The sequence below is a fragment of the Nerophis lumbriciformis genome, linkage group LG29 (genome assembly GCF_033978685.3).
Source record: "Nerophis lumbriciformis linkage group LG29, RoL_Nlum_v2.1, whole genome shotgun sequence".
Classification (NCBI taxonomy): domain Eukaryota; kingdom Metazoa; phylum Chordata; class Actinopteri; order Syngnathiformes; family Syngnathidae; genus Nerophis; species Nerophis lumbriciformis.
The window spans coordinates 29,988,460-30,001,792 of NC_084576.2; the positions used below are offsets into that span (position 1 = coordinate 29,988,460).

At 35.6% G+C, this 13,333-nt stretch overlaps 1 protein-coding gene across 4 annotated transcripts in view; it reads right to left on the minus strand.

The window, feature by feature from the left end:
- Positions 1–3,959, minus strand: part of wnk1a (WNK lysine deficient protein kinase 1a) — a 109,234-nt gene extending 105,275 nt beyond the window's left edge. For 3 of the 4 annotated variants that reach the window (XM_061924542.2, XM_061924541.2, XM_061924539.2), the window contains exon 1: positions 3,684–3,959. The gene's annotated coding sequence lies outside the window, so the exon portion shown is untranslated. Of the gene's footprint in view, positions 1–3,377; positions 3,518–3,683 lie in introns of those variants that run through there. The other variant, XM_061924540.1, reaches the window with a different exon arrangement.
- Positions 3,960–13,333: the final 9,374 nt, after the last annotated feature.

The following is a 13,333-nucleotide window of genomic DNA, read 5'->3' on the forward strand; positions in this document are numbered from 1 at the left end:
AGACTTTTACTGTAAAATATATGGTGTTTTTTTTTTTAATTACTATTATTTTTGCAACATATTACTGTAAATAGAAATACAGTTTGAATGGGTTGAAGAATGTGGGAATTGTGGAAGCTTGAAAAATGGCCAATTCATTTTGAATGGGGAAAATGCACAAAAAAAAGGAATTATGGGAAATCCGGGATTTTTTTTTTTTTAGAATTATTGAAGTAGAGCACACAATTCCTGAACAGGCTGAATATTTTGAAGTTGGAACGGTTTGAATCAGATGAAAAATGTGGCAGTTGTGGAACTTTGAAGAATGTCCCATTGATTTGAATGGGACATTTCAGAAAAAATTGGGAATTTCAGTTAAAGCGGGAATTTTTTTGAAAATGGTAAAAAAAAACTTGAATGGTCCGAATGAGTTGAAATGGTTGGCGTTGAAATTTTTCAAATCCGTGGAGAAATGTTGAAGTAGTAGTAACATGTTGAAATGAGTAATGGTATTAAGGAATTCCTGGAATTTCGGGAAAACTGGGAATTTTATCCAGGTCAAAAAACAACTTCATTTTTTTGTCCTGATTAAGAGGAATGTTTTGACGGTGGAATGGTTGAAGTGGGTTGAAAATGTGGAAGTAGTCGTCGACGGAAAAAAGGGTGGAAATAGGGCTTTGGAAAAGCAGGAATTCTGGTAAATCCTGGAGTTTTTTTAAACTTGGAAAAGGGAAGTTATAATTTTCAGAATGATGGAATGTGTTGAGGGTGGAATGGTTTGAATAAGTTGAATAATGTGGAAATGGTGAAAGTCTGAAAAATGGCCAATTAATTTGGAATGGGGAAAAATGTCCTGGAAAACCTGGAATTCTGGGAATTTTTGGAATTTGTCAAGGGAAAGCCCACGATTCCCGAATAGGCTGAACAGTTTGAAGTTGGAACGGTTTGAATCGGGTGAAAAATGTGGAAGGTAGAGCACGCAAAATCTGGAGAAGAAGAATAAGTTGAAGTTGAATAATAAATAGATGAATTTTGGTGTAGAAAACCTTGTGTGAATGAATGCTTTGGAGCATTCACACAATAATAATAATAATAATAATTATAAATAGATGCCTTTGTGAATGACTTGGAGCATTCACACAATAATAACAATAATAATAATAAATAGATGCATTTTGGTGTAGAAAACCATATTTGTGAATGCTTTGGAGCATTCACACAATAATAATAATAATAAATAGATGAATTTTGGTGTAGAAAACCTTACGTGTGAATACTTTGGAGCATTCACACAATAATAATAATAATAATAAATAGATGCCTTTTGGTGTAGAAAAACATATTTGTGAATGACTTGGAGCATTCACACAATAATCATAATAATAAATAGATGCATTTTGGTGTAGAAAACCTTGTGTGAATGAATGCTATGGAGCATTCACACAATAATAATAATAATAATAATAATAATAATAAATAGATGCCTTTGTGAATGACTTGGAGCATTCACACAATAATCATAATAATAAATAGATGCATTTTGGTGTAGAAAACCATATGTGTGAATGACTTGGAGCATTCACATAATAATAATAATAAATAGATGCATTTTGGTGTAGAAAACCATATTTGTGAATGCTTTGGAGCATTCACACAATAATAATAATAATAATAACAAATAGATTAATTTTGGTGTAGAAAACCATATTTGTGAATGCTTTGGAGCATTCACTCAATAATAATAATAATAATAATAATAATAATAAATAGATGCATTTTGGTGTAGAGAACCATATTTGTGAATGCTTTGGAGCATTCACACAATAATAATAATAATAATAATAATAAATAGATGCATTTTGGTGTAGAAAACCATATTTGTGAATGCTTTGGAGCATTCACACAATAATAATAATAATAAATAGATTAATTTTGGTGTAGAAAACCATATTTGTGAATGCTTTGGAGCATTCACACAATAATAATAATAATAATAATAAATAGATGCCTTTTGGTGTAGAAAACCATATTTGTGAATGACTTGGAGCATTCACACAATAATCATAAAAATAAATAGATGCATTTTGGTGTAGAAAACCATATGTGTGAATGACTTGGAGCATTCACACAATAATAATAATAATAATAATAATGATAAATAGATTAATTTTGGTGTAGAAAACCTTATGTGTGAATGCTTTGGAGCATTCACACAATAATAATAATAATAAATAGATTAATTTTGGTGTAGAAAACCATATTTGTGAATGCTTTGGAGCATTCACACAATAATAATAATAATAATAATAATAAATAGATGCATTTTGGTGGAGAAAAACATATTTGTGAATGCTTTGGAGCATTCACACAATAATCATAATAATAAATAGATGCATTTTGGTGTAGAAAACCATATGTGTGAATGACTTGGAGCATTCACACAATAATAATAGTAATAATAATAAATAGATGCATTTTGGTGTAGAAAACCATATTTGTGAATGCTTTGGAGCATTCACACAATAATAATAATAATAATAATAAATAGATGCATTTTGGTGTAGAAAACCATATTTGTGAATGCGTTGGAGCATCCACACAATAATAATAATAATAATAATAATAAATAGATGCATTTTGGTGTAGAAAACCATATTTGTGAATGATTTTGTGCATTCACACAATAATAATAATAATAATATTAATAATAAATAGATGCATTTTGATGTATAAACCCATATTTGTGAATGCGTTGGAGCATTCACGCAATTACTTTATTTTGAAACGTGCAATGCAGCAGATTGCAACGCCTATAGATTAGTTAGGGCAAGTTTAACGAGTTGACAGCTGCTCGCAGGTCGTCGACCAAGATCTCAAATGAGGGAAGGTGTAATTAAGATGATCACATTGCATTTGAGAGGACTTAATTGGAGAAAAGATTTGATAATTGGAGTGAAAACTCAATGATGCGTTCAAATACACACTCAAAAAATGCGAAACGTTGCTTACCTTTTTTTGCAAGCGGGCTACACCGAAACGTACATTACTAATAATAAACAGCCGCGGTGTCTTTTCCAAAGCTGTCATTTTGCTAACGTCGTCGTGCACTATAAGTCGTCGCTCTTTACGTGACGAAACGCCGCAAAAAAAACATTTCAAAGACACAAAAGCAAAGAAGGACGGGCTCTTTGTTAGCCTCCTAGCATGGCAAGCTAAATCCACTCCGGCCTAACCAGTGAAACGTCACGTATTTTAAACCAGGATGCCCGTTGTTAGCATGTAGCATCGGGCTTATGCCCGTTGTTAGCATGTAGCATTTGCCCGTTGTTAGCATGTAGCATTGGGCTTATAAGCCGAATGTGAATATGGCAGTTTGCGTGAATAATCGACGGCTTTACCGTGTCCGCGTCCAGCCTTCATCCCAGAGCGAGCGCCGTTGACGCCGGGTGTATTCGCCCGGTGTGACGCTGTTAGCTGCGGAGGGCAGTGACAAGTAGCGTCATTTCACGTTAGCACGAATGCTAGCCATTAGCTAGGCGGGCCCCGAGAGTAGACCCGCCCCCTTCGCTGCCCTCGACCGACTCAACGTCGCTTTAACGGACGTCTATTCCAAAATTCACTCGTTTAAGCCTTTGAATACATCATATTGTCACAACATGCGCTGGTAATTCCAGGCTGAGTTCCCGGGGCGGACGGCGACCTACCTCGGCGCCTCACATCCACAACACAACTGACATTCGCCGGCGTCGAGATGGTCCTCGCAGCGGAAGTCCTCTTGGCTCGTCGTTAAAAATGGAACAAACGTGCCGGTGGTATCCAACACGAACACCCCCCCCCGCCGCGGAGTATATATAAAAAAAAAAACAACAACCGACAAATTAGGCCATTTTGTCGTCATACGTTCAAAACAACAAAAAACAGCAACGCAGTTCCTTCGTGTTGATGGAAGAAACTGGGCTTTCCTGCGGCGCATGCGCGGCTGCCCAATGACCTCATAACGAACGCGCGTGCACACTTTCGAACGTGAGGGCAAGATTAGTAATGTCATTTACGAAAAAAAGTCGCTATTTTTTAAACCACAAATAATTAATTTCCATCCATCCATCCATTTCCTACCGCTTGTCCCGTTCGGTATTTTTAAATGTACATTTTTCATTCCAAAAAAGCAATTATTTCATACTTGCCAACCTTGAGACCTCCGATTTCGGGAGGTGGGGGGAGGGGGGTGGGGGTGGGCGTGGTCGGGGCGTGGCTAAAAGGGGAGGAGTATATTTACAGCTAGAATTCACCAAGTCAAGTATTTCATATATATATATATATATATATATATATATATATATATATATATATATATATATATATATATATATAAAGAAATACTTGACGTTCAGTGAATTCTAGCTATATATATATATATATATATATATATATATATATAAATATATATATATATAAATATATATATATATATATATACGTACATGTATATATGAATTTTATTATATATATATATATATATATATATATATATATATATACGTATAAATATATATATATACATACGTATATATATATATATATACGTACTGTATATATATATATATACGTATATATATATATATATATATATATACGTACTGTATGTATATATATATATATATATATATATATATATATATATATTTACGTGACGAAACGCCGCAAAAAAAACATTTCAAAGACACAAAAGCAAAGAAGGACGGGCTCTTTGTTAGCATAGGCTAGGAGGCAAGCTAAATATATATATATATATATATATATATATATATATATATATATATATATATATATATATATATATATATACTTGAATTTCAGTGTTCATTTATTTACACATATACACACACATAACACTCATCTACTCATTGTTGAGTTAAGGGTTGAATTGTCCATCCTTGTTCTATTCTCTGTCACTATTTTTCTAACCATGCTGAACACCCTCTCTGATGATGCATTGCTGTGTGGCACGCACAAAAGTGCTTTCATCAAATGCACTAGATGGCAGTATTGTCCTGTTTAAGAGTGTCACAACGTTGCTGTTTACGGCAGACGAACTGCTTTACGGTATATAAAAACGTGACTGCTGTTGTTGTGTGTTGTTGCCGCGCTGGGAGGACGTTAATGAAACTGCCTAACAATAAACCCACATAAGAAACCAAGAACTCGCCCTCCATCATTCTACAGTTATAACGTGATTGGGCAGGTATGCTGTTTATATTGTGGGTTAGCGGACTCAGGTCCTCATGGACCTGAGTCCGCCTGAATTTCGGGAGATTTTCGGGAGAAAATTTGTTCCGGGAGGTTTTCGGGAGAGGCGCTGAATTTCGGGAGTCTCCCGGAAAATCCGGGTGGGTTGGCAAGTATGAATTATTTTGACTCGGGGGCCACTTTAGAGAAAAAAATGTGTCTGTTTTTAGGAACACTAATACAAAACCTCACAATAATATCTGATTGAATGCTAAAAACGTTATGACAGACCGCCTTAAAAAAACATAATGGAATTTTAAATTTTTCTATGAACGATAAAACACTGAATATTGACAAAATATGAACGTCACACCCCCTTTCGATCGAAATATTTTACAATCAAGTGAAACGCGACAAAAATGCAACAAACAGTGAAATATGAACGCGAAGGGTACAAAATAAACCCACCGACAATCTGATATATCTGATATACCTCGTCTGAGCTGCTGTGACGTAGATGACCATAGTAACTAATTAGATGACCATAGTATCTAATTAGATTACCATTGTAACTAATTAGATTACCATAGTAACTGGTATACCATCCCAAATCGCAGATTCCAAATATTTTGTATAGTTGAAGACTTACGGTCATTAGAAAACATGACTGCACATCATAATGGCAGCTACACTTTCCATCTTAAAGATCTATACAAAAATATTTGGGAATGCCCAGCGGGCCAGATTGAAAAGCTCCCGGGCCTTAATTTGCCCAGGTCTGTTCTAAAGTGTAATTTACAATGTCAGAAGCCAACATTGTCAAAAAGCACGTTGTTTCAACGTTGTATTTGTGTTGTAGAATTTTGGTTGGGAAATGACCACATTTTAATGGTCAAATCAAGGTCAGAACATGACATTGATTTAACGTCGTCAAAAAGTACGTTGTTTCAACGTTGTATTTGTGTTGTAGAATATTGGTTGGAAAATGACCAAATTTCAATGGTCAAATCAACGTCACAACCTGACATTGAATAAACGTTGTCAAAAGGCATTTTGTTTCAACGTTGTATTTGTGTTGTAGAATATTGGTTGGGAAATGACCACATTTCAATGGTCAAATCAAGGTCACAACCTGACATTGAATAAACGTTGTCAAAAAGCACGTTGTTTCAACGTTGTATTTGTGTTGCACAATATTGATTGGTAAATGACCAAATTTCAATGGTCAAATCAACGTCAGAACACAACATTGATTTAACGTTGTCAAAAAGTATGTTGTTTCAACGTTGTATTTGTGTTGTACAATATTGGTTGGGAAATGACCACATTTCAATGGTCAAATCAACATCACAACCTGACATTGAATAAACGTTGTCAAAAAGCACGTTGTTTCAACGTTGTATTTGTGTTGTACATTATTGATTGGGAAATGACCAAATTTCAATGGTCAAATCAACGTCAGAACACAATATTGATTTAACGTCGTCAAAAAGCACATTGTTTTAACGTTATTATATTTGTGTTGTACAATATTGGTTGGGAAATGACCACATTTCAATGGTCAAATCAAGGTCACAACCTGACATTGAATAAACGTTGTCAAAAAGCATGTTGTTTCAACGTTGTATTTGTGTTGCACAATATTGATTGGTAAATGACCAAATTTCAATGGTCAAATCAACGTCAGAACACAACATTGATTTAACGTTGTCAAAAAGTATGTTGTTTCAACGTTGTATTTGTGTTGTACAATATTGGTTGGGAAATGACCACATTGGTCAAATCAACGTCAGAACCCAACACTGATTTAATGTTGTCAAAAAGCACGTTGTTTCAACGTTGTATTTGTGTTGTACAATATTGGTTGGGAAATGACCAAATTTCAATGGTCAAATCAACATCAAAACCAGACATTGATTTAACGTCGTCAAAAAGCATGTTGTTTCAACGTTGTATTTGTGTTGTACATTATTGATTGGGAAATGACCAAATTTCAATGGTCAAATCAACGTCAGAACACAATATTGATTTAACGTCGTCAAAAAGCACATTGTTTTAACGTTATTATATTTGTGTTGTAGAATATTGGTTGGGAAATGACCACATTTCAATGGTCAAATCAACATCACAACCTGACATTGAATAAACGTTGTCAAAAAGCACGTTGTTTCAACGTTGTATTTGTGTTGCACAATATTGATTGGTAAATGACCAAATTTCAATGGTCAAATCAACGTCAGAACACAACATTGTTTTAATGTTGTCAAAAAGTATGTTGTTTCAACGTTGTATTTATGTTGTACAATATTGGTTGGGAATTGACCACATTTGGATGGTCAAATCAACGTCACAACCAGACATTAATTTAACGTCGTCAAAAAGCATGTTCTTTCAACGTTGTATTTGTGTTGTAGAATACTGATTGGGAAATGACCAAAATTCAATGGTTGAATCAAGGTTAGAAGCCAACATTGATTTAACATTGTCAAAAAGCATGTTGTTTCAACGTTGTATTTATGTTGTAGAATATTGGTTGGGAAATGACCAAATTTCAATGGTCAAATCAACGTCACAACCTGACATTGATTTAACGTTGTCAAAACGCACGTTGTTTCAACGTTGTATGTGTGTTGTTGTTGTAGAAAATTGATTGGGAAATGACCACATTTCAATGGTCAAATCAACGTCACAACCTGACATTGAATAAACGTTGTCAAAAATTATGTTGTTTCAATGTTGTATTTATGTTGTAGAATATTGATTGAGAAATGACCAAATTTCAATGGTCAAATCAACGTCACCACCCAACACTGATTTAATGTTGTCAAGAAGCATGTTGTTTCAACGTTGTATTTGTGTTGTAGAATATTGGTTGGAAAATGACCACATTTCAATGATCAAATCAACGTGAGAACACAACATTGATTTAACGTTGTCAAAAAGCATGTTGTTTCAACGTTGTATTTGTGTTGTAGAATATTGGTTGGAAAATGACCACATTTCAATGGTCAAATCAAGGTCAGAACGTGACATTGATTTAACGTCGTCAAAAAGCATGTTGTTTTAACGTTGTATTTGTGTTGTAGAATATTGGTTGGAAAATGACCACATTTCAATGGTCAAATCAAGGTCAGAACGTGACATTGATTTAACGTCGTCAAAATGCATTTTGTTTCAACGTTGTATGTGTGTTGTTGTTGTAGAAAATTGGTTGGGAAATGACCACATTTCAATGGTCAAATCAACGTCACAACCTGACATTGAATAAACGTTGTCAAAAATTATGTTGTTTCAATGTTGTATTTATGTTGTAGAATATTGATTGAGAAATGACCAAATTTCAATGGTCAAATAAACGTCACCACCCAACACTGATTTAATGTTGTCAAGAAGCATGTTGTTTCAACGTTGTATTTGTGTTGTAGAATATTGGTTGGAAAATGACCACATTTCAATGGTCAATTCAACGTCACAACCTGACATTGAATAAATGTTGTTAAAAAGTATGTTGTTTCAACGTTGTATTTGTGTTGTAGAATATTGGTTGGAAAATGACCACATTTCAATGATCAAATCAACGTGAGAACACAACATTGATTTAACGTTGTCAAAAAGCATGTTGTTTCAACGTTGTATTTGTGTTGTAGAATATTGGTTGGGAAATAACCACATTTCAATGGTCAAATCTACGTCAGAACCCAACATTGATTTAACGTTGTCAAAAAGCATGTTGTTTCAACGTTGTATTTGTGTTGTTGAATATTGGTTGGAAAATAACCACATTTCAATGGTCAAATCAACGTCACCCCGACATTGATTTAACGTTGTCAAAAGCACGTTGTTTCAATGTTGTGTTAGTGTTGTAGAATATTGATTGAGAAATGACCACATTTCAATGGTCAAATCAACGTCACAACCTGACATTGAATAAATGTTGTTAAAAAGTATGTTGTTTCAACGTTGTATTTGTGTTGTAGAACATTGGTTGGAAAATGACCACATTTCAATGGTCAAATCAACGTCAGAACACAACATTGATTTAACGTCGTCAAAAAGCACGTTGTTTTAACGTTATTATATTTGTGTTGTAGATTATTGGTTGGGAAATGATCAAATTTCAATGGTCAAATCAACGTCACAACCTGACATTGAATAAACGTTGTCAAAAAGTACGTTGTTTCAACGTTGTATTTGTGTTGCAGAATATTGGTTGGGAAATGACCACATTTCAATGGTCAAATCAATGTCAGAACACAACATTGATTTAACGTTGTCAAAAAGCATGTTGTTTCAACGTTGTATTTGTGTTGTACAATATTGGTTGGAAAATGACCACATTTCAATGGTCAAATCAACGTCACCCCGACATTGATTTAACGTTGTCAAAAGCACGTTGTTTCAATGTTGTGTTTGTGTTGTACAATATTGATTGGGAAATGACCACATTTCAATGGTCAAATCAACGTCACAACCTGAAATTGAATAAACGTTGTCAAAAAGCACGTTGTTTCAACGTTGTATTTGTGTTGCACAATATTGATTGGTAAATGACCAAATTTCAATGGTCAAATCTACGTCAGAACACAACATTGATTTAACGTCGTCAAAAAGTGTGTTGTTTTAACGTTGTATTTGTGTTGTAGAATATTGGTTGGGAAATGACCAAAATTCAATGGTTGAATCAAGGTTAGAAGCCAACATTGATTTAACATTGTCAAAAAGCATGTTGTTTCAACGCTGTATTTGTGTTGTAGAATATTGGTTGGTGATAAATGACCAAATTTCAATGGTCAAATTAACGTCAGAACCCAACACTATATACAGTTGTCAAAAAGCACGTTGTTTCAACGTTGTATTTGTGTTGTAGAATATTGGTTGGGAAATCACCACATTTCAATGGTCAAATCTACGTCAGAACCCAACATTGATTTAACGTTGTCAAAAAGCACGTTGTTTCAACGTTGTATTTGTGTTGTTGAATATTGGTTGGAAAATAACCACATTTCAATGGTCAAATCAACGTCACCCCGACATTGATTTAACGTTGTCAAAAGCACGTTGTTTCAATGTTGTGTTTGTGTTGTAGAATATTGATTGAGAAATGACCAAATTTCAATGGTCAAATCAACGTCACAACCTGACATTGAATAAATGTTGTTAAAAATTATGTTGTTTCAACATTGTATTTGTGTTGTAGAATATTGGTTGGAAAATGACCACATTTCAATGGTCAAATCTACGTCAGAACCTAAAATTGATTTAACGTCGTCAAAAAGCACGTTGTTTCAACGTTGTATTTGTGTTGTAGAATATTTCTTTATTTTAAAAAAATCCTGGTATTTTTAAATGTACATTTTTTATTCCAAAAAAGTGGCTTTACATTTAGCAAACATTCTTCTTAAAGTGTAATTTACACATTGAATTAAAAATAATGGCCTACCGCCCGAATGCAGCTGAGATAGGCTCCAGCACCTCCCGCAACCCCAAAAGGGACAAGCGGTAGAAAATGGATGGATGGATGGTATAAAAAAAGAATGCTTGGCAGAATTGGGTTTCATCAAGACGACCTCCAGTGTTGCAACAGTTGTTTTGTAAGTGGACACTGCCCCCTGGTGGTAATACTGAACAAAACATGCTCCATATTTGAACATGTACAATCATCCATCGACACATTTACTACTGCTTGTCCCTTTTGGGGTTGGGGGGTCAGTCAGAAAAAGGGAATATTTATTGTGTGAATGCTCCAAAGCATTCACTTCTTCTTCTTCTTCTTCAGATTTTGGCGCGCTCTACCTTACACACTTTTCACCCGATTCAAACCGTTCCAACTTCAAAATGTTCAGCCTATTCGGGACAAATTGCAAAAATTCCCAGATTTCCCAGAATTACAGTCTTTTCCCGGACATTTTTACCCATTCAAAATGAATTGGCCATTTTTCAAACTTCCACCATTTCCACACTTTTCAACCTATTCAAACCATTCCACCTTCAACATATTCCACCATCCAGACCCCCTTTTAGACCAGTTGATCTGCCGTTTCTTTTCTTTTCTGCTCTGCCCCCCTCTCCCTCGTGAAAGGGGGTGGGGGGGCAGGGGCACAGGTTCAGTGGCCATGAATGAGGTTCTGGCTGTCCAGAGTCGGGACCCAGGGTGGACCGCTCGCCTGTGCATCGGTTGGGGACATCTCTGCACTGCTGACCCGTCTCCACTCGGGATGGTCTCCTGCTGGCCCCACTATGGACTGGACTCTCACTATTATGTTAGATCCACTATGGACTGGACTCTCACAATATTATGTTAGATACACTATGGACTGGACTCACACTATTATGTTAGATCCACTATGGACTGGACTCTCACACTATTATGTTAGATCCACTATAGACTGGACTCTCACTATTATGTTAGATCCACTATGGACTGGACTCTCACTATTATGTTAGATCCACTATGGACTGGACTCTCACTATTATGTTAGATCCACTATGGACTGGACTCTCACACTATTATGTTAGATCCACTATGGACTGGACTCTCACAATATTATGTTAGAACCACTATAGACTGGACTCTCACTATTATGTTAGATCCACTATGGACTGGACTCTCACTATTATGTTAGATCCACTATGGACTGGACTCTCACTATTATGTTAGATCCACTATGGACTGGACTCTCACACTATTATGTTAGATCCACTATGGACTGGACTCTCACACTATTATGCTAGATCCACTATGGACTGGACTCTCACTATTATGTTAGATCCACTATGGACTGGACTCTCACTATTATGTTAGATCCACTATGGACTGGACTCTCACACTATTATGTTAGATCCACTATGGACTGGACTCTCACAATATTATGCTAGATCCACTATGGACTGGACTCTCACTATTATGTTAGATCCACTATGGACTGGACTCTCACTATTATGTTAGATCCACTATGGACTGGACTCTCACACTATTATGTTAGATCCACTATGGACTGGACTCTCACAATATTATGTTAGATCCACTATGGACTGGACTCTCACAATATTATGTTAGATCCACTATAGACTGGACTCTCACTATTATGTTAGATCCACTATGGACTGGACTCTCACTATTATGTTAGATCCACTATGGACTGGACTCTCACTATTATGTTAGATCCACTATGGACTGGACTCTCACACTATTATGTTAGATCCACTATGGACTGGACTCTCACAATATTATGCTAGATCCACTATGGACTGGACTCTCACTATTATGTTAGATCCACTATGGACTGGACTCACACTATTATGTTAGATCCACTATGGACTGGACTCTCACAATATTATGTTAGATACACTATGGACTGGACTCTCACACTATTATGTTAGATCCACTATGGACTGGACTCTCACACTATTATGTTAGATCCACTATGGACTGGACTCTCACACTATTATGTTAGATCCACTATGGACTGGACTCTCACAATATTATGTTAGATACACTATGGACTGGACTCTCACACTATTATGTTAGATCCACTATGGACTGGACTCTCACACTATTATGTTAGATCCACTATGGACTGGACTCTCACTATTATGTTAGATCCACTATGGACTGGACTCTCACACTATTATGTTATATCCACTATGGACAGGACTCTCACACTATTATGTTAGATCCACTATGGACTGGACTCTCACAATATTATGTTAGATCCACTATGGACTGGACTCTCACTATTATGTTAGATCCACTATGGACTGGACTCTCACTATTATGTTAGATCCACTATGGACTGGACTCTCACACTATTATGTTAGATCCACTATGGACTGGACTCTCACACTATTATGTTAGATCCACTATGGACTGGACTCTCACACTAGTATGTTAGATCCACTATGGACTGGACTCTCACTATTATGTTAGATCCACTATGGACTGGACTCTCACTATTATGTTAGATCCACTATGGACTGGACTCTCACACTATTATGTTAGATCCACTATGGACTGGACTCTCACTATTATGTTAGATCCACTATGGACTGGACTCTCACTATTATGTTAGATCCACTATGGACTGGACTCTCACACTATTATGTTAGATCCACTATGGACTGGACTCTC